Here is a 23,022-nt window from a genome sequence, read left to right as displayed (position 1 = left end):
ATTATGTGAAATGTTTGACTGTCATGGGTTCGAACTCATGGAATTTATTATTAAGTTAAACAATAATAAGGTCAAAGAAATGCTTGTTGATATTGAGAAATGTAATGAAGCCATTTTAAATGATGTTCATTTTAACAATGTTTCTGTGAAATATAATATGGTTTTTGACAAAGTTGAGGAACAAGTAGAAATTAATATTGAAAGGAAAAAAGAAAGTTAGTTAGGGATGAGAATGAGTATAGAAATCAAACAGCTTACCCCTTCCCAAAATCTTACTTTGGTTGAAGTTATGAAGGAGACAATGTTTCAAGGGATGAAATGTTCGATAACAGGCAGGGCAATCCTCAGAGAGAAACGGTAATGGAAAGTGTGTATAATCAAGAATACCCACCCATAAGAAGATCCGAGAGGTTACAAAATAAAAGAAACAACTATAGGAACCATGATTTTTTTTTACCTCAGGGTCCTACCAGGGGGGAAAGGTTTCCTGCCACAGAACAAGTGGAGGAAGAACAGCTACAAGTAACACTTAATGAAGTGGGGCAGGAAGTAGACATTCTAATCTCTTTTGATGGGTTGCTGCTGTCTTACCAGGGTTTTAATATTTTTTATTACGCTGGTATTAATATTGATAAGAATATTTTCAACTTACTAATGAAAGGTATTAAATTTGATCCTTCTAAAAAAGAAGATGTAAGCTCTGTGTTAACTGAATTAAAACTTTTTACAAGGAAAATGAACCTAAAATACATGTTTAAGGACAACAACATGGCTAGGGAGAAGGAATGGCTCTGAAGAAAAAATTGTTTTAACCCGCCACTTCACCCCTTAATAGGAACTTTTGATAAAGTTTGTTCACAGGAGATTTTTGAATATTTCAATGAATTTAAGCCTAGTAAATTTAATTTAAATAGGGAAGAGAGCTGTTTACTGAGGGAATTAAGAAGCAATGACCAACTGAGGTTCATGAAACCAGATAAGGGGGGTGGGATGGCTATAACCAATAAGGAAGATTACAACAAGATTTTTTCCATGTTACAGCAGGAAGAGAAATACCAAAGTGTTTCTAAAAATGAAATAAATATTTCCCATAGGAGAATCCAGATGATGTTAGAAGATGCACTATTGCAAGGTGTCATAAACAAAGATGTACACGGTTTTCTTGTGAATCAAAACCCTACTATTCCGGTTGTGTTTGGGATACCGAAAGTCCATAAGGACATCAGGGATCCCCCATACAGGTTGATTATAACTTGTCAGAACAGTCCTACCTACTCTTTAGGAGAATAGTAAGGGAGTCCCTGATCCCTATAGAACATGTGTTAAGTGACTCTTGGGACTTTTTGGGTAGAATCAAACAGGATACATTTTCATTGAGTTTGAGTTTCTCTACTGTGGACGTGGTTGACTTGTTCACCTCAATACCTCACGAAACTGGTTTAGAGCTTTTTTTATGAAGTATTACTGGAAAAAAGGGCGTACCTTTGTTAAAGGTTGTGCGTCAGGGCCAGCAACTCGGCATGTAAAAATCTACTGCCAATCATTAGCGGACCGGAGTTCTGCTGTGGTGACCCCTAACCAGGAAAAGCCGAAAGACACAACATTACTGGAAAAAACATCATTAAGTAATACTATGGTGAACTTTATTATGGCACTAATGGAAATCATCTTAAAAAATAACTATTTCACTTTTGAAGGAGAATATTATCGTCAGGTCAATGGTATAGCCATGGGCACTAGCTGCGCACCATTGTTTGCAAATCTTGTAATGTATGGGTGGGAGAGGTTATACATTTTTAACACCTCCTTTTCTATGTTTTGGATTCACTACTTGCATTACCTGGACAATATTTTTATTTTATGGAAGGTGGGAGATAAACACGAAGAATTTATGGAATATATAAATAATTTAAGTGAATGTTTTAAATTTACTGGTACTTCTAATAATGACAGTATCAATTATCTTGATGTTTTACTTAACAAGAATTATGAAAACAAGAAATTTGAATCTCAAATTTATAGAAAACACACTTTTTCAAATGATTATTTAGAATTTAAAAGTAGTCACCCGCTATACACAAAAAGAAACATAGTAAAGGGTCAAATGGTCCGGGCAGCAAGAATATGTTCTAACATTGATATAGTAAAAAGAGAAATGGGCACACTAGAAAACTTTTTTTCTGAAAGAGGTTACACATGTGAATTTGTACTACCCATTTGTGAGCAAGTTATTAGCGAGTGGGGTAGTAGGTATAAACCCCTGCTGGGATCCTATTTAGTGAAGGAGAATGAAACTAACACAAGGAAAGATTATACCCAATCCATGGTGGTGACTTATGGAGAAGCAAGTAGTAGGATTAAGGATATTGTTAAGAAAAACTGGGTGTTGTTTAAAGGGAACGAGGAAATATTAGATACAGTAGGAAAAGAACCAACATTTGTTTTTAAAACTAATTACAATTTAAAATTTTTACTGGAACATCCCATTAATGTTAAGAACAATGTGAGAGGGACAACTAGATGTGGAACTTATGAACATTGTAGGTACATCTTAGTGGGAATCTCAGTATGGTTGGAAGTAAGGAATAGAGAGATAAAATTAGCAACAGAGTCCTGTATTACGAGAGGACTGGTATATATAGCTATTTGTCAGGAATGTCAGCATTTCTACATAGGTAAAACCAAAAGAACTTTTAGAAGGAGAATCTATGAGCATTTGTATGCTGTGAGAAAACATGATGAAAATAATGCTATATACAGGCATATTAAAAATAATCCTAATCGCTCTTTCTTATTTGGTATTCTGGAGGTTACTGGTAGTAACCTGAGAGGGGGTAATTGGAAAAACAACTTGGAGAGGGCAGAAATGAGGTGGCAATTGAGACTTAATGCCACGATAACCCCAGGCATCAACGACAATGTATCTGTAAAACCTGAATTGAAACATAGGGCCACTATTTTGTGATAGAAAATGACCTAGTTCAGTAAACAACACTGCTTTCATTCACAGAAACATTAAAATTTACTACACACTTTTTAACAGATTCTATAGGGTTAACATGATTTAAATTTTAATTAGTTAATTGTCAGTATAAAAGAGGGAGTGGGTTTTAGCAAACACAGTTCTGAAGAAGTCCTAGAGCAGGACGAAAGCGCATGACTGTGTTGGATACACTACAGTTGTATTCTATTTATTCTGCATGGTTTTTAAACTATTTTACTGCTTTGACTGGCTGGCATAATAAACCTGTGTTTTACCAATATTTTAGATCATTTCACTCCTGTGGATTTTTTTGAGGCAACAACACAGAGTGGGTTGTTTGTTCCTTGTGGTGTTTTCTCCACTCTGGTCACTGGTGGTTTAGTTTCTATACTACAACACAACTTATCTTAGTGTAGTGAAGTGCAATATTGGTGATGTAGTTGTGCTGCAATATAGTTAGTGTTGGTGTCCTGTGTTTTTTTTTTTTTCAATATTTTGAGTTTTCATTATTTTGAGATTTTGGTTTCAGTATTTTGAATTTAGAGATTTTGAAATTTGAGATTTAGAAGTGGACCAGTATATATATATATATATATATATATATATATATATATATATATATATATATATATCATCATCATCATTATCTTCTTTCAGCTGTTCCCATTAGGGGTCGCCACAGCGGATCATCTGTTTCCATTTCTTCCTGTCCTCTGCATCATGCTCTTTCACACCAACCGCCTGCATGTCCCCTCTCACCATATCCATAAACCTCATCTTAGGCCTTCCTCTTTTCCTCTTACCTGGCAGCTTCATGCTTAGCATCCTTTTCCCAATATACCCAGCATCCCTCCTCAGCACATGTCCAAACCAACGCAATCTCTCCTCTCTTGCTTTATCTCCAAACTGTCCAACCTGAGCTGACCCTCTAATATACTGATTCCTAATCCTATCCATCCTAGTCACACCCAGTGCAAATCTTAACATCTTTAACTCTGCCACATCCAGCTCTGACTCCTGCCTTTTCGACAATGCTACCGTCTCCAACCCATATAACATAGCTGGTCTCACTACCCTCTTGTAGACCTTCCCTTTCACTCATATTGGTAGCCGTCTGTCACAAATCACTCCTGACACTCTTTTCCACCCATTCCACCCTGCCTGTACTCTCTTCTTCACCTCTCTTCCACACTCACCATTACTCTGAACTGTTGATCCCAAGTACTTAAACTCATCCACCTTTACCAACTCTACTCCCTGCATCCTCACCGTTCCTCTACCCTCCCTCTCATTTACACACATATATTCTGTTTTAGCCCTACTGACCTTCATTCCTCTCCTCTCTAAAGCATATCTCCACCTCTCCAGGGTCTCCTCAACCTGGTCCCTACTCTCACTACATATCACAATGTCATCTGCAAACATTATAGTCCATGGGGTCTCCTGCCTAATCTCATCTGTCAACCTGTCCACCACCACTGCAAATAAGAAAGGGTTCAGAGCTGATCCTTGATGTAATCTCACCTCCACCTTAAACGTATCTGTCACTCCCACCGCAGTCCTCACCAATGTCACACTACCCTCATACATATCCTGTACCACTCTTACATACTTCTCTGCCACTCCCGACATCCTCATACAATACCACAACTCCTGTCTAGCCACCCTGTCATATGCTTTCTCTAAGTCCACAAAGACACAATGCAACTCCTTCTGACCTTATCTGTATTTCTCCAACAACACTCTCAGAGCAAATATTGCATCTGTAGTGCTCTTTCCTGGCATGAAACCATACTGCTGATCACTAATCATCACCTCCCTTCTTAACCTAGCTTCCACTACTCTTTCCCATAACTTCAAGCTGTGACAGATCAATTGTATCCCTCTGTAATTACTGCAGCTCTGCACATCCCCCTTATTTGTAAAGATAGGTACCAAAACACTTGTTCTCCACTCCTCAGGCATCCTCTAACTTTCCAAAATTTCATTAAACAATCTGGTTAAAAATTCCACTGCCATTTCTCCTAAGCACTTCCATGCTTCCACTGGTATGTCATCTGGGCCAACAGCCTTTCCATTCTTCATCCTCTTCATAGCTGTCCTTACTTCCTCCTTGCTAATCTGCTTCACTTCCTGATTCACTATCCCCACATCATCCAACCCTCTCTCTCATTCTCTTCATTCATCAACCCTTCAAAGTACTCTTTCCATCTTCTCAACACACTCTCCTCACTTGTGAGTACGTTTCCCTCACTGTCCTTTATCAACCTTACCTGCTGCACATCTTTCCCAACTCTGTCCCTCTGTATAGCCAATCGGTACAGGTCCTTTTCTCCCTCTTTAGTGTCCAATCCCTCATACAACTCTCTATATGCCTTATCCTTAGCCTTCACCACCTCTCTCTTTGCCATGTGCCTCATCTCCTTATACTCATGCCTACTTTCTTCATCGCTTTGACAATCCCACTTCTTCTTCACCAGCCTCTTCCTCTGTATACTCTCCTGTACTTCCTCATTCCACCACCATGTCTCCTTGTCCTTCTTTCTCTGTCCAGATGTCACACCAAGCACATTCCTAGCAGTCTCCCTTTCTAGCTCTGCTGTAGTTACCCAGCTATTCGTTAACTCTTCATTGCCTCCCAGTGCCTGTCTTAACTCTTCCCTGAACTCCACCTCACAATCACCCTTTTTTAACTTCCACCATTTAATCTTTGGCACTGCTTTCACACTCCTCCTCCGCTTCTTGATCACCAACATCATCCTGCAGACCACCATTCTCTGCTGCTTAACTACACTTTCCCCAGTCACCACTTTACAGTCTCCAATCTCCTTCAGACTGGCCCTCCTACATAGGATATAATCCACCTGTGTGCATCTTCCTCCACTCTTGTACGCCACCCTATGCTCCTCCCTCTTCTTATAATACGTATTCACCACAGCCATGTCCATCCTTTTCACAAAATCCACAATCATCTGACCTTCTGCATTCCTATCCTTAACACCATACCTACCCATCACTTCCTCATGCCCTCTGTTCACTTCACCAACATGCTCATTGAAGTCCGCTCCAATCACTAGCCTCTCACCCTTGGGTACACTCACCACCACTTCATCCAACTCACTCCAAAATTTTTCTTTCTCATCAATCGCACACCCAACTTGTGGAGCATATGCACTAACAACATTCATTATTACACCATCAATTTCAAGCTTCATAAACATCACTCTATCAGACACTCTCTTCACCTCCAAAACACTCTTGCCATACTGTTCCATTAGGATAACCCCTACCCCATTTCTTCTGCCATCCACACCATGATAGAACAATTTGAACCCACCTCCTATACACTTGGCCTTACTTCCCTTCCATCTGGTCTCTTGCACACACAATATATCAACCTTCCTTCTCTCCATCATATCAGCTAGCTCTCTCCCTATACCAGTCATACTGCCAACATTCAAAGTTCTTACCCTCAGTAATACACTCCTAACCTACCTCCTCTCTTCCTGCCTTTGGGCATGCCTTCCCCCTCTTCTTCTTCTTCGGGCAACAGTAGCCCAATTTCCGCCAGCACCCTGTTGGCTAACAGTACTGGTGGCGGTCGTTGTTAACCCGGGCCTCGACTGATCCGTTATGTAATTATGAAAACTTCTCCGCATCAGTAATTTTTGGCAGAGGTTTTACGCCGGATGCCCTTCCTGACGCAACCCTCCCCATTTATCTGGGCTTGGGACCGGCACAAAGAAATGCACTGGCTTATGGATCCCCAGTGGCTGGGTTATGGGTGACAATTACATGGTTGAAGTGGATTCGGTTGAACCCACTTCAGTCGAAGTCTGGGGGCCGAACGGCGACAATGTTAAACCCGTCATTGTTGAAGTATGAATCTGGCCCCCATTAAAGCCTGTTCCGAGGTTTACAGCGAGTCATATTTGGACATTATATATATATATATATATATATATATATATATATATATATATATATATATATATATATATATATCTGTAGAGTTTAATTTATTCCCAGCCAAACAAAATTAAAAGAATTCACTAAAAACTTAAAAAAATGTAACTCATCATGATTTGAAGTATAGAACTTCTTTTATATGTTGGAGAGGATACGGAGAAAGGATGGTGGTAGAATGGAGGACTAGAGTATTCCTAAAACTATGGCTTATGTCACATACAAGTTGTTAACTCCATTTAAGAGTGCAGGCTAACATGTTTCCTGTCCAGCTAAAATGCATGCTCATTACATCATTGTGCGATAGCAGTTATGAAATGAATATCTGTCATCTCTGATTATGATTAATGTTTTATTTAGTTCATTTTAATGTGACATAAATTATAACAACTGTTTTTGGCATGTATAGCTGAACTAAAATTTGTCCAGGGTGACTTGTTTCTCCCTGTTTTTCAGCATGGTCATGAAGTGGTGCATGGTTGTGTTGTTAAACAAGTCCATCATCCTGTTGATTTCACCTGTGTTTGGTGCCACTCCTCGACTGTAGCCTGCACCTTCTCCCATTTAGATAAAAGTTCTTTAATGCAAGTTGTTGGCATGTGTCTTTCTTCCCTGGCATCCTCAAAAAAATGTTCCTTTCTTTTTCTTTGAATTACTCATTGCAAAGTGCTGTAAGTTCCTCCATTGTGAGCTCATCATCATGGTCTTGCAGCAGTTCCTCCACATCCACCTCATCCACCTCCCCGTGTCCAGGTGTTCTGCTGTGGAAATGATATCTTGCAGCACTTCAGCTACTTCAGCCACAATTTCACCCTGGGAAAAGGAAGGAACCAATTTCCTCCAGGCTGCATGAAAAGCTTTCTGTGACACTCCATCTCAGGCACTTTTGATGAATGATATAGCATGAAGAATGCTGAACTCAGTCTTCCAGAATTCTGAATAACTGGTCACATCAAACAGCCTTGAGAAGAGTGCTTTTGTGTAGAGCTCCTTGAAGCAGTCATTGACGTGTTGATCCATAGGTTGAATGAGAGAAGATGTGTTGGGAGGCAGGAACTGAACCTTAATTAAATCATAGTCTATCTGAAGAATTTCCTCTAACTCTCATGGGTGTGCAGAGGTGATGTCCAGAAACAGAAGAGCTTTCATTGGCAAATTGCTCTCTGTCAGGTGCTTCTTGACACTTGGAGCAAACACCTCGGAAATCCATTCTTTGAAAACTGACTGGTCTACCCAAGTTTTGGTGTTTGATTTCCACATTATAGCTAGTTTTGATTTTACCTTTTTTCCAAAGCAGCTTGTGCATTCTGAGTGATACACCACAGAGGTTTTAGCTTTAAGTCTCCACTGGTATTTGCTGCAGGAGGAGTGTGAGCCTATCTTTCATGGGCTTGTGGCCTGGAATCCTAGCTTCTTCTGTGGTTATGTAAGTCTTACTCTGCAATCTCTTCCAGAAAAGCCCCATTTCATCACAATTAAAAATATGTTCTGGCAGATAGCCTTATCTGTCTATCAATTCTTCAAATTCCTTGACAAATTTATGTGCACCTTCTTTGTCCACACTAGCTGCCTCTCCTTGTCTCAGAGCATGGTGGATGCCACTTCTTTTTTTAAAAATGTGGAACCATTCCCTACTTAGTTTAAATTCCTCTGTTTGTTGTGAGCAGGTCTTCAAAGATGAGCTTAGCTTTCACACAGATCATGGTCTGAGTTATTGGATCTCCATTCATCTGCCTCTTCTGGACCCACACAAGAAGCATCTTCACCATATCTTCATGAATTTTTTTTTCTGTGTTTGTCCAAAACCTTTGTTACTCCTTTTGACACCTTAGCAACCATGATGCTGTTTCTAGTTTTCCAACATGTTGAGATGGTAGACCTAAACACGCCATACTGTTCTGCTATTCATCCTATTATACCTTCTCTCTCAATTTTACCTATGATTTCCTTATTCTTTTCAATGCTCAGCCAATTATTTTTCCAGCCAATATCATTCTTCTTTGTCCCCATTTCTTCACTTCTTTACAACACTTCAAAGAAGCAACTGCACTTCATAAACAGCATAACAACAACAGGAAACAATGAATGACTTTTTGGCCTCCTTTCTGGATTGAATTGCAAGATGGCGGTTGAATTGGGGGATGCCCGGATGGCCGAAAGAGTGGTTGAGCTGTGAAACAATCAAGTTGTGAGGTGGTCACATTGCGAGGTACCACCTGTATATATATATATATATATATATATATATATATATATATATATATATATATATATGTATACTTTAGAAGACTGAAAAACAAAAGGCTGAATCCGAATATACTGAAAACTCAAAATGCTGATAGATGGAATTTGCCCCTTCTTCACTGTCATGTGATCTTGGAGTTAACATATATAATAAGCAGGGGGTGTGGGGGGCACAGCTCCCCACATGAGGGGTGCAGGGGGGCTTGACCCCTGCATTAAAAATATTTTCAATATTTTCAGTTTTCAGTATTTTGGGATTCAGTCTTTTGGTTTGTCAGTCTTCTGAAGTAGACACATGTATATATATTTACTTTAAATCTTGCCCTGAAGTGCACTGCTGACAAGCTGATTTGTGTAACTGATGTCAAAGTATTACAGCAAGTGTAATTATATCTTGAGGTCTTGAACTTAGAAGAAGAATTAGCAATAGTATATGGTACTCCATGCCAGACTTCATTCAAGTAAGGCATCTAGTAATACAAATAGGGCCGGATTCACAATGGCTTGCATGGAGTCTAAGAGTAGAGTAAGACTCCATGCAGCCATCATGTCTGACGAGCGATCCAGGAACAGCCTGCAGGGACGTGCAAGAGAGCTCCTAAAATGGCTCTTACACAGACAGTGCCGAGTCATGCAAATTACCTCAATTGCAGCTGAAAGGCATGCAAATGAGGTAGATTTGCAATTCAGGAAACCCAAACCTTTCCAAGTAAGAGCAGTGTTATTTGCAGAAATGTACTCAGTTGACAACTGAATACCATTCTGCAAATAGCAAAACGGAGCCATGACAGCTACAAATAAAGGTTGCATCCAGTAGAGGAAGCATGCCAATGGCCAAATATAAGGCCATTGGCAATGTTTCCCGATGCATTATGAAAATAAAAATATTTTTTTTTTCTCTGATTTCCGATGTTTAAGCGTAGTGCAGTGCCGCGCAAATGGGCTGCACGCTAAAAACCAGAAAAATAAAATTCAAAACCCACAAATGTGGATTTTATTTTAATTGTTAACTTACAATGCAAGGGAATGGCAGGCTGAAGACAACATGGCCACCGAGTAGAGGTTGCTAAGGGGGGAAGCACAGTCTAAGAACTGTAACCAAGCATTAGTAGGCAATCCTATGCAAAGGAGGGTTAGGATAGTGAATCGCAGGTTTACATAGCAAATGAGCACAGTCAGTGGAGTGTAGGAGTAGGATAAAGGGAGTAACAGAGTAGAAGATAGGTGACATCACGAGTGGGGTATGTATGAAAGAAGGGAAGCTCATTGGAGCAGAGTGGCATGTTTCAGCTGTCATTTACACATCATTGAAAGAGGTGTGTCAACAGGTAGGCTAGGTAAAGGCAAGAAATGGAAGGGGTATGCCATGAATAACACCAAAGTATCTTGCTGAGCATGTATGTGCACGTGTGCACACCTGTAAACCCGAGTAAGACAGTGTGCACATGTGTAAGCATGAGTGCATGCGTTTAAGCAGGAGTAAGCATGTATAAGGCAGTTTAAAGTGTTGTAAGCGTGTTTGCGATGGTGTGCGCGTGTTTTAACCTGAATAAGCAAGTTGTAGTCCGTGTAAGCATGTGTGCGCACATCTGAGCTGCTGTGAGCGTGTTTTCGCTTGTGTGCGTGGCGCTGACCCTGCCCGAGGAAACAGAAAGGAAATCGGAAGTGCAACAAATAGTAGGAAGCTACCAGGGAGTACTAGCAGAGCTAGCAGGTGAAAATCAGAATCAGGCAATTACACAGGCAGTACACTAGCCCAGCCCAGCCTAGCACTTAAAACTCTGCAAACAACAGTCCATTATGTTTCTCACAAGAGACACTGCAGTAAGCTAATAGAAGTGAAAACTGAAAAAGCTTTACTGAGACAAAGAAATGTTAGGGGCTGTCATTGCTGTTATAAGGTGACATATGCAACATGCTGAGGTTGGTGACAATGGAAATGCTGCTGGACAACCCACAGTGAGGAGACAGAGAAGAGTGTACAGGCCCAGGGTAACCTACCAGGGGCTACATGAGCTGGAGATAGTGGAGCGCTATAGAGTGGACAGAGACCTCCTGCAGCAAATTGTTGAGCTGTGCAGGCCACGCCTCACACACAAAACCAACAGAGGGGAACCCATCCCAGTGTAAACCAAGGTATGTGTTGGCCTAAGAATATTAGCAGCAGGTACCTTCCAGAGACCAACTGGTGATATGATGGGAATATCACAGGCATCAGCATCCAGGGTACTGCACCAGTTCCTGGATGCCATGTCAGCACATCTCGGTGATCATGTATATTTCCCCAATTCCCGTGAGGTATTGGCCAGCAATATGCATCTCTTCCAGCAAATAGTGGAATACCCTGAGGTAGTGGGTGCAATAGACTGCACGCACATACGCATCAAAGCACCAACTGGCGAGCGGGGTAGGGTCTACTTCTACTGCAAGGGCTTCGCCTCCATCAACTGCCAGGTTGTGTGTGATGCCCAGGGCATAATACTGAATGTGTGTGCTGGCTGCCCTGGAAGCTACCATGATTCCCATATCTGGCATCTGATGCAGCTGTACCAGACATTTGCCAATGGGGACATCCCACATGGTCACCTAGTGGGGGATGCTGGCTATGCACTGGAGCCGTGGCTGATGACACCCATCAGAAACGCACACACACACCTGAACAGGAATGCCATAATGAGGCACACGCACAAACACTAAATGTAACTGAGCATGAGTTTGGGCTGCTCAAGTCATGGTTCCGGTGCCTGGACAGATCTGGTGGAGCCTTGCAGTACTCGCCAACTACATGTACCCAGATTGTCATGATATCTGCTATGCTACATAATATGATCCTGTGAAAACAGCTGCAGCAGGACCAGCATAGGCCTGGGCCAAACAGCCCCCCACCATTACCAAGGTCATCACAGGCAGAGCGTGACTTGGAGGAGGAACAACCTGAGCCTGCCCCAGTAGGCAGAAGGAGGCATGCCCAGTATGCTTTGGCCTTGGTAAAGAGGCAATGCATAGCACATACACTGGCTCAGTAGGAACTCCAGAAATGATACCTCTCTCTGACTCGCACATATAGTAAAAGGGATGCCTAAGTTGACACCACCTGCTTTCAAACATGTACAGGGAGTGTAGTATGTGCATTCGACATAGGCAGCCCTGCAGCACCACCTGAGGCATGATTGCCATGTGTTAAGCAATTTAAGGCAGTGCTAAACAGCATTTACCACCATGTAGTATATGCAAACAGAATCGCACACACCAACTAGTACAACTGTGGTCAATGTCGAGTAATACTGGGCAATGTCCAGCAAAGTTGGTGAATATACAGCAATGTCAGACAAGCCTGGTCTAAGTAGGGCATAGCTGAACAAAAGCCAAACATGATCATATTTGCTTAACTGGCCTTTAAGCAGTCTGGTCTGCTCAGTATGAAAATATAAAGCAGTGATGGGCCTCGAACCCAGGATACTGTGCACTATAGTTAAAGTATTGAACCACTAAACCATGACAGTATTCCACTGGTCAGCCACTATGAAGGAATGTTGATAAGTCTATGCAAAGTATCTCATGGAAACCCTGCAGGCAGAGCATAATCCCTGTTGAGTTATGACACAAAGGTGAGTCCTGCAGTAAGAACAGAACTTGACTTCCAACACACACAGTATAAATGTTAATATTGGTCATGTTCACACACATCCACAAATGTAGTGGATTTCAGATCACAACATACTGAAAGGTCACACTGGGCATGATCACACATGAATAAATGAGACATATGTCAGGCAACAAAACATGGAAAGCCTGAACTGGGCATGCTCACACACTTAGGCCATGTCTGAGTACAGCAGTGGGCCACACATATCTGGCAATTGCATGTGTTAACCCAGGAACCTCTCACTATCCAGCAATCCACCCTGTGCACACAGTTACATGACAACAGACACATATATAATATAGTGGAACCCTGTCATGATCAAACATGTTCTGCAGATACCTAAGTTGTTCATAGAAACTGGGAAAGCAAAGACGATAAAGACCTGCAAACAGTATCAGCAATAAATATTGTGCATCCCGAACATAAGCATAGGTTCAGAGGTCAATACTAGGCTATCTGCCCTAGGGCATGTACAAGCCTAGCCAGAGTGTGTTTGGCTTTTGCAACCCTGTCAGATTACTACACTGTGCCAGTGAATAGTAAGTCACACAAGATAGCCCATGTATATTTAGGCTAGTGTGCCTCTGTCTAGCAGGGACACAGAAGATATCCCAGGGGTAAACATACGATCACCCATACAGCCATCAAGATGTCCCCTGTAGGTGGTCAGTGGGTGGCTCTGCCTATGTGAAACTGTGATCACAATCCGGAGTGAGTGGAGGCCCTGGGATAAGAATCTGTCCCTCCAGCATGTCCTATTAACATCTGTGCTGAGGTATATGTCCCTGGAGTGTGCAGCTATAAGGGAGTAGGATATCCTGAGGTGGAGCATGTCCAGTAATTCTGGGTTGGGTATTACTGTAAACAACAGGCACACATCATATCTGAGTAGGTGGTAAGCGACTGAGTAGAGCTGGAGTTACTGCATCCGAACTGTGCAGGTCATCCGTGTGAGTCCCTACATCTGCTTGGTGAGGAACTTCTGTGGCCAGTACAGTTGCTGCAGGTGTTGGGTAAGGTACACCCCAAAGGTGGCATTGTAACCAAGCATGGTTGTGATGAGTATAGGGGCACAATGACCTCACTCGATCTAGATGTGAAACCATATGGGATAAGGTGGCTTATATAGAAGGTCTGTCCAACCACTTTGGCAACGTGACTGTCAAAGGCGACAGTACAAGCAAGTCATGTCCCCAATCACCTAACAACTCCTACTGTATGTAATGGAGTACTACCTATGTGGTAATGTGTGGGCATGTTGCTATTCCCAAAGGGGATGACTATGCAACTAATGGCATTTAGCTGTAGGTCATGGCTCAGGCACCAGTCATCCATCTCTGTGAGACCCTGTTGGAGTATGCATGTGGCAGCTGGAGAGTTGATTATGGCACACAGTTTGCAGTCATGTGCGAACAAGGTCAGCCATATTACCCTTGTGGTAGCCTGTACATCAGACAAATATATACTGAACAAGAGAGGTCCCAGGACCGAGCCGTGTGGGATGCCATGTGTAACTGGTGCATAGTCAGACATGGCACCTGCAATTCTGACCATGTGTGTACTATCCCTGATCCAGGTAGCAATCCATCATGTGAGATATGTGTCCATATCAATGCTGGTGAGCCTATGCATAATGGCCCAGTGGATTATTGTGTGGAAGGGTTTTGCAAGGTTCAGGTAGGCTGCGTGTACAACTGTCCCTATGTCGATGGACCTTTTAACTGTCTAAAGAATACAAACATGTTCAAGAGGCAAGATCAGCCCACAACAATGCTGAAATGTGTAGGACACAGTGTCTGTAGGTTCCCGATGTCTATGTGTAAGAGTCCCATGACAATACGCTCCATAGCTTTGCAGAACAGGCTAGGTAGGCTTATAGGGCAATATTGTCTGTGGTCTGTTGTGGCACCAACTCTGTGGAGTGGGACCACTGTCGCTGTACCCCATTCTGTGGGTACATATCCTGTAGTAACTCCGATATTGCACAGTGATGTAATTTGAGGGTTACGTCTGTCATGAAGCTTGTGTAATATGCAGGCCGGGACACCATCTGGTCCCATTGATGCTGTAATGTATGCTTTGGGGAGGGCAGCACTCACCTGTTACTGTGTGATGTCAGGGAGGTTACACTCTGTTGGGATGGATAGTTGCTCCCTAGGGGGGATGGGGGAGACATCTGCACTGAACCTGTTTGCCAGGATGTTGGCTATGCCAGTGGGTTCAGGGTAAGTTTAGTCAGTATGCAGTAACTCACAGCATATCAGTGAGTGTCCACCCAGGTTCCTGACATAACTGAAGAAGGCCTTGTGATAGTCCTACGTGTCTGGTGCAATTGTCCGTGAGAAGCAGCCCTTTGATAAGTACATGAGTGATCGTAGCTGTCTGCTAGTACAGATCACAGATGCTTTCCCCATCTGTGATTGTACTCTATCATGTAGTAGTTTTCTCCTGATGTTGTATAGCTTATTAATGGCTGGAGTCTACCAGACAGGTCCCCTGCCATTGGAGGAGTGAGTCCTGTTGTTATTTGGGATAGCACATTCCATGCAGTCCACTATGTGTCCATAGAATGTGTATGTAAAGGATTCAGCAGTCGGAGCCGTATTTGCCACTGTCTCAGATCTCTGAAGGATACCACCTTGGTTTGGTGAAGTGAGACGTTGACTCATAAGAAGTTCACCAAGATTACCCAGGATGGGTGTGTGGAGTGTATATGTATGTCCAGTGAGATATATGTATGTTCTGACCTTACCAATGAGGGGTATATCGCTGGTGTGGAACATAGAGTCCCCATGTTGTTGATGAGCAGGTCCAATATGTATTACCCCTTGTGGCTGTGGTGACTGGTTGTGCCATAGCATATGAATTTACAAATTGTAGCGACTGTAGGGTGAGGGTGTTGGGGCTTGAGTAGTATCCCCAGTCAATATTTGTGTATCTGAAGTCACCCAATATAATGGTGTTTGTGGAGACCTTCATATTCTCCACTGTTCCCAGGAAAGCCGAGTGCGGTTCCTGAGTATGGGAGGGTGGTCTGTAGCAGGCAACAAACTGAAAGGCAGGTTTGCACAATGGTAGTTGTATATGTATGGTCTGTCATGCTTAGTGCAGTGCTACTAACCCAAAGGTGTGTGTATCTGTGATGTATATGGATACTCCCCCTAGTTGTGTTGTCCGTTCCAAGTCCTGTGGTCAGAAAGCATGGTATGAAACATAACCTGGTAGTGCTGGTGTGCATATGTGAGCCTGAACTAGGCATCTGTTAGTGCACAGATATAACTATCCTCCATACTGAGGAGAGTCCTGAGTGGCCGCAATATGAGGGTAACACATCTGGTGTTGAGCAGCATTACCCTTAGTGTCATTTAACCTGTAATGTCTATGGAGGTGGGTTTGTCTTTTGAGCCCTGCTAAACAAATGCACTATGGTGATATCAAGAGCCTTAGCCAGCATTCGAAGGTCCAAGGGTGACAGGTGCAAGCTGTCCATAGTGAAGCTACGTGGCATGTCGAGCATGTCACCACAGGCTGACAGACACTGTATCCCCTATGAATGACACCAATTAGTTAGCCAACTGTTAAACGTGATATGTTTGTCTGTATACTGTGACATCATACTTGGTGGGTGTAAGATGCTAGACAACGTCAGGGTCATACTGGCCTGGGCTACATGATCACAGTGTTCCTCCATGTACCATGTCATGTGGTCCAGGGAGTAACATCTGAGATTTTATGCACCAGCATGGACAATGATGGTGCCAGTCCTGTACTTGCTTTGGAGTGACCTGACTGCATGTGTTATGTGGCAGATCCTGGCACCTGACAGACAGCACAAAGGGACTATTCCCTTGTATGGGCTGGTGAGTGGTACGTCAGTGTGTCTGACAATAAGTGTCGCCTATCACAAGTGTATTAGGTGTGTTGTGTAGCCCGAAGGGCAGTGACTGTGTGGCACACTGACATTGTGAACTATGTGAGATGTGGGTATTGTAGTGGGGTAGCAGTTGTGTGTGTGCCTGCTGTGGAGGTCTCTGCTGCTTAGGTGGAGATCATTTACAGGATCCGAGTATGTGTATGTGTGATAATGTGGTTTGAGTGCTGTCGCCAGAGGATATGTGAGACTGATATGTGGTGTGTGTGGTTACCTTCACCACCTAATAGACTGTGCCAGTCATGGGTCGAGAGAGTTCAGCACCCTGTATGTCTCTATAGGTGCATCTCACACATATATCTGAGTTTGTCGGGAGGAGGAGAGTGTTGTCTGTGTACATGAGGCAGATGTGAGATTGTGTCTACATCACAATATTCACCAGTTGGACTGGAGAGTACACACGAAGCCGACCCCTAGATATGCCGGGATATCATGATGACATACTCTGTAGCCACATCACAAAGGATCAGTACAGTGTTAAGTGTGTAAAAGAGTATAACAGGGATTAGTGCTCAGGTTCGTTGGTGTTCTGTAAAGAGTAGCTGAGAAGGAGTCCAGACTGAATCATGACACCTCCGACAGCTATGTCATATATAGCAATGTACACACATATATGTCATGAGTCAGGGCCAACTGTACCTGACTGACAATGCCAACATCCTGACAGACAGGCCCATATATACATACCCACCTCCCACTGACGATAGTCCATATCATCATACCAGGAGATATCACATGTAGAATGGATGAACAGCTACCCCCAATGCCAAATGCATGGCATCTAGTGGACTACATTGATTCCCAATATGTGTCATGCATAAACTACAGAAGAAACAGATCCTGCACCTGAACAGTCAGCTGAGCCTCCCCCCTACACAGGATGTGGAACCGTTGAATGTGTTAAAGCAACATATGGCACTCCCCACAAGTGTTTGTGCACAACACACCATGGGAAGTATAGTCCAGTATGCCTATGAAGTCTGATCTGCAAGGCCATGGAGTCCATCATGGTTGAAGTCATAAACCGAGCTATTGGAAGCTGACATACACACAACCTTACTAACTGTGTTATGTTCATGTGCGGATCATGGTTCCCAAACATGCTAGACTGTTTGCAAGGCAGCCACCTAGGACATACATCACTGAACACAGCTACACATGTCTCACATACACTTTGAATAGCCCTTTATCAACATCCCAGACACATGTAGTACCCACAAAACCAACAAGCTGTGCATAAATATGTGCTGACATATGAAGGAATGGCAATGTGTCCACAGATAGATCACACAAAGTAAGGATTATGAGTTCCTGTTCAAGCTGTTGACACCTGACGACCCACATGGACCATTCCTGGAATGGCATAAAAAAAAGTGTACACACATTACCGTGTCCAGTCTGATGATGTTGCCATCCTAGAAATACAGCAGGAGAAGGGAAACCACCCAGTAATGCAAATATCGCGCTGTGCTAATGTGTCTCTTTCTAGTGTCATAACGTAGTTCGGTAGGGGTTTGAATCCTGCAAACGCTGTGTGTATGTATGCAATTGTCTTTGAAAGGAGTGCCCTTTTTGGAGACTGGGAAAACACACTAAAAGATGTACGTTCGTCTTTGGAAAGACTGATGATGTCACCACCCTATGAATACAGCAGGAGAAGGGAAACCACCCAATAAAACAGATAGCGTGCCGTGCTAATCTGTCTTTCTCTCTAGTATCATAACATAGTTAGATAGGGGCTTGAATCCAGCAAACGCTGACTGTGTGTGTGTGTGGGGGTTGTGTGTATGTGTGCAATTATCTTTGAAAGGAGTGCCCTTTTTAGAGACTGGGAAAACACACTAAAAGATGTACATTCCTCTTTGGAAAGACTGATGATGTCACCACCCTATGAATACAGCAGGAGAAGGGAAACCGCCCAGTAAAGCAAATAACGCACCGCGCTAATGTGTTTCTCACAAGTATCATAACATAGTTAAGTAGGGGTTTGAATCCTGCAAATGCTGTGTGTGTGTGTGCAATTGTCTTTGAAAGGAGTGCCCTTTTTGGGGACTGGGAAAACACATTAGAAGATGTACATTCCTCTTTGGAAAGATTGATGATGTCACCACCCTAGAAATACAGACTGAGAAGGAAAACCACCCATTGAAGCAAAAAGAGCGCTGTACTAATGTATCTCTCTCTAGTATCATAACATAGTTAGTAGGGGTTTGAATCCTGCAAATGCTGACTGTGTGTGTGGGGGGTGTGTGTATGTGTGCAATTGTCTTTGAAAGGAGTGCCCTTTTTGGGGACTGGGAAAACACACTAAAAGATGTACATTCCTCTTTGGAAAGATTGATGATGTCACCACCCTAGAAATACAGATGGAGAAGGGAAACCACCTAGTAAAGCAAATAGCGCACCATGCTAATGCGTCTCTCTCTAGTATCATAACATAGTTCGGTCAAGGTTGGAATTCTGCAAAAGCTGACTGTGTGTGTATGTGTGCAATTGTCTTTGAAAGGAGCACCCTTTTTTGAGACTGGGAAAACACACTAAAAGATGTACATTCCTCTTTGGAAAGACTGATGATGTCACCACCCTATAAATACAGCAGGAGAAGAGAAACCACACAGTAAAGCAAATAGTGAGCCATGCTAATGCGTCTCTCACTAGGAGTATAACATAGTTAGGAAGGGGTTTGAATCCTGCAAATGCTGACTGTGTGTGTGGCACTGTTGGTCAATGCAGTGTGAGTTTTGCTTTTACTATGGTATGACATATTATGATTACAACAGTAAGTGCATTGCACACATCAGGTATCTGCATGGCAAATATATATGTGTACATATCCCCTCAATCAGTACATAGGTGTGAAGCCTGCATACTGCATGAATACATTTGTTGCCATTGACAGGTTGTGCCGCTGCTTCTCAGATCGTAGGTCACATATGTATGTATGTGACAGGGCCGTCCACTCTCATGATCCATGGCCAAGGTCATCTGTGCCACACACACCCATGACAGTTACTTAAGAATAGTGTGAGTGAGGGTATATGCCTGGGGTATATGTCAGACATGTTCATACACAACAACGACTGCCAATAATGGACAGTCTTTATAGGTGTACAACTGCCTTGTGGATATGCATCCAGGCCTCTAATGTTTCATGTGATACACCTTGGGACTCCACAATAGCTATGGATATGTGGATACCAAGGGACACATGGCATAACATGAGGCTGTATGTACATATTGGTACCCAACATACATGTTGAGGGCTACCACCTATGTGTTACTGACGGGATAGTAAGTATAGTACATGGGGATGACTATGCCATAGTTGGCTTACTGCTATACAGCATGTATCAGATGACAGGAATCTGTCTATATGATATCCTTGTGTAGGATATGTGTCCCATCCAGGGAATGGATTGGAGGCCAATGCATGCATTTCCAGAGTTGGATGGACACATCCCTAGTGTGTTTGCATGTACCTAAGGGGGCTATATGCCAAACAGGTGTGGTCACAGGAATGGGTGGTGGTCATTACCACTGGTTAGTGTTATAGTGTAGCACCGGAAGGATCCAACTGTTACTGAGTTCCCTACGACTGTGTGTCATTTGTCAGGACATCATCCAATGCTTGCTTATAGTCATGCTGTTGAGGTTGTGTATACTACCAGACTGCAAATCATTGACAGATAGTAACAGTATCACCCACAGCATAGTGTCAACCCATGTCATACACACATGTCCACCCATGTTAGTACATAACTGTAGTAGAATGCATACTGGCCATTGAAAGATACCATGAGATGCTAACAATGTGTACAACAGGGTATGCCACACGTCCCATGTGTCCACTATGCACGTACATGCAGACAGTGTGCACCCACCATGTTCACAGATGTACACTTGCTAATCTATACTGCACACATCACACACATACTGTCCACTCACTAACACATGCTGGCAACACATTACACTTCAGCCAAGTAGCACATGGGTGGACAATACACACTCAGACCTAACAGTGGTGTAAACAATGCTACATTGACAATCAGAGCTTTGATGCATAATGTCTGCTGAGATATACCTACAAGGATGTCATTACACTTTCCTGTTGACAACTTGCTAATATTGCTACACTGCTATAGTGTCACCCTGTGCATCAGCACCATGTTAGCCTGTTCCTCCATCAATGTTACAGATGCATGAGGCGACACAGGTATCATCATATGTACAGGGCATTTTGTTGTTTGCCAGAGCCTAACATTGTCCCATCCAATCAACATGTCTGAGTGTGTGTGTGTGTGTGTGTGTGTGTGTGTGTGTGTGTGTGTGTGTGTGTGTGTGTGTGAGGGACAACAGTACAGCATGGGCCAATGTTGATGTAATCTGTGTGTGTATGTGTGAGCCCTAGTTGCTTGGTTAATGTGTGTGTGTCTGCATGCACACAGCTCCATGTGGCTGCGATATACAGTAGTTTGTGGGACAGCCATAGACTGTACCTGCTAGGTTGTACAGATCACTGTCTCTGGCAATGGACACAGTAACTGTGCCTGGCAGGGGTGCTACGGACAGTATCGGGTACCAACCCTGACTGGGTACTGTCCTCAGAGGCAGAGGTAGGACGACTGGACCCATGTCCCTGCTGGGACTGGCCAGAGCCAAGTGCACGTGGTCTACTGGGACAGTCAATGGACAGGCCAGCCCCAGCATTGCTGGGGCTGGTACTGCCACTATGGGAGTGGCTGTGAACTGGGGGCCGTCTGCGACCACTGCCAGCTGTTGCTGTTGCTGGCATGCATCCGCATCGACGTCGCAACCGTCCCGCATGGTCCTGGCTCATGGAAGACATATTGTGGAGGGCATCTAATGTCTCCCGCCAATGTCTATCAATGACCTCGGTGTAAGTCCGGATGGCACCGGCAAGGTCACGGATGCTGTCATTGATAGCGGTGTAATGTCCCCTCTGCACCCTAAGTCCCTGCCTGGTGTACCGTTCCATATGTTCTGAGCCTGCATTGCAGCCCAGAACATACTGGACATCGTAAGACCAGTGAGGGCACACCTGCCAGGGGCAATATGACCAGCGGTGCTCCCCTGAAAACCCCTGGACCTCCGCCTATGTGGTACCATTCCAGGAATATGGCAATGGCTGCTGGGAGGGGATGCAAGTGCCATGGGTACTACACTCTCCTGGTCAAGCCAACTGTATGCTGTCCCTCGCCTATGGCCATTGGTGGTGAGGGATGTATTGACAGTATGAGTGTGCGCATAGATGGGGTTGAACGCTGTGTACTGTTGATTGGCGGACCAACGACAGACCCTGTCAAACCTTCCTGTGCCACAATACATGTCTCATCATCAGCACTATCCATGGCAGTGGCTTCAGGTTCCCTGCTACATTCGGCCACCCCTAACTCAGCACCTGTGAGAGGAAGACAGGAAACACACTTTACGGTCTGCACATGAACACATGCACACATGCACACATGGACACATGGACACATGGACACATGCACACATGCACACATGCACACATGAACAAATGCACACAGGAACACGTACACATATGCACACATGCACACATACACACATGCACACATGAACACATGAACACATGCACACATGGACACATGCACACATGCACACATGAACACATGCACACATGCACACATGAACACATGAACAAATTCACACAGGAACACATGCACACATGCACACATGCACACATGCACAAAGGAACACACACACACTCCTCACTACAGCAGATAAACACACAACAGCAATCCAAAACATACTCAATAGTGGTTGAAGGTGGGTGACAGTATCACAAGGAAAACAGTCATGTCACATGTGTCAGCATACAGAATATGTGTTGATCAAGTCCATGCAGTGTGAGTGTAGACAGCCACAGTTAATGACAGTGTACATGGCTGTGGTGCATGTGTGTACATGTTCAGTGATTGTCTACACCCTGGAATGCAATGTGTACAAGGACATGACATTTCTGTGCAAGTATTATAAGCTCTGCAATGTCCTGTGCACCATCACTCACAGGTATACATACCATGGCTGCATGTGTTATCTGTGGGTCACATGGATTTCCATGTCTGAATGCAGTGTCTGTGTCTGTAGCAGATAATTGTGGACACAGGTGTAGCATATGCATGCTGTGTACACACACGGGATGAGTGGTGCATGTATACGTGATGGAATACCAATCCTGGACATGGCCATTGTACAGTGGTTATGGTGAGT

This window comes from Protopterus annectens, chromosome 3.part0 (assembly GCF_019279795.1).
Source record: "Protopterus annectens isolate FY-2018-M chromosome 3.part0, PAN1.0, whole genome shotgun sequence".
NCBI classification, from domain to species: domain Eukaryota; kingdom Metazoa; phylum Chordata; order Ceratodontiformes; family Protopteridae; genus Protopterus; species Protopterus annectens.
This window is presented reverse-complemented; position numbering follows the sequence as displayed.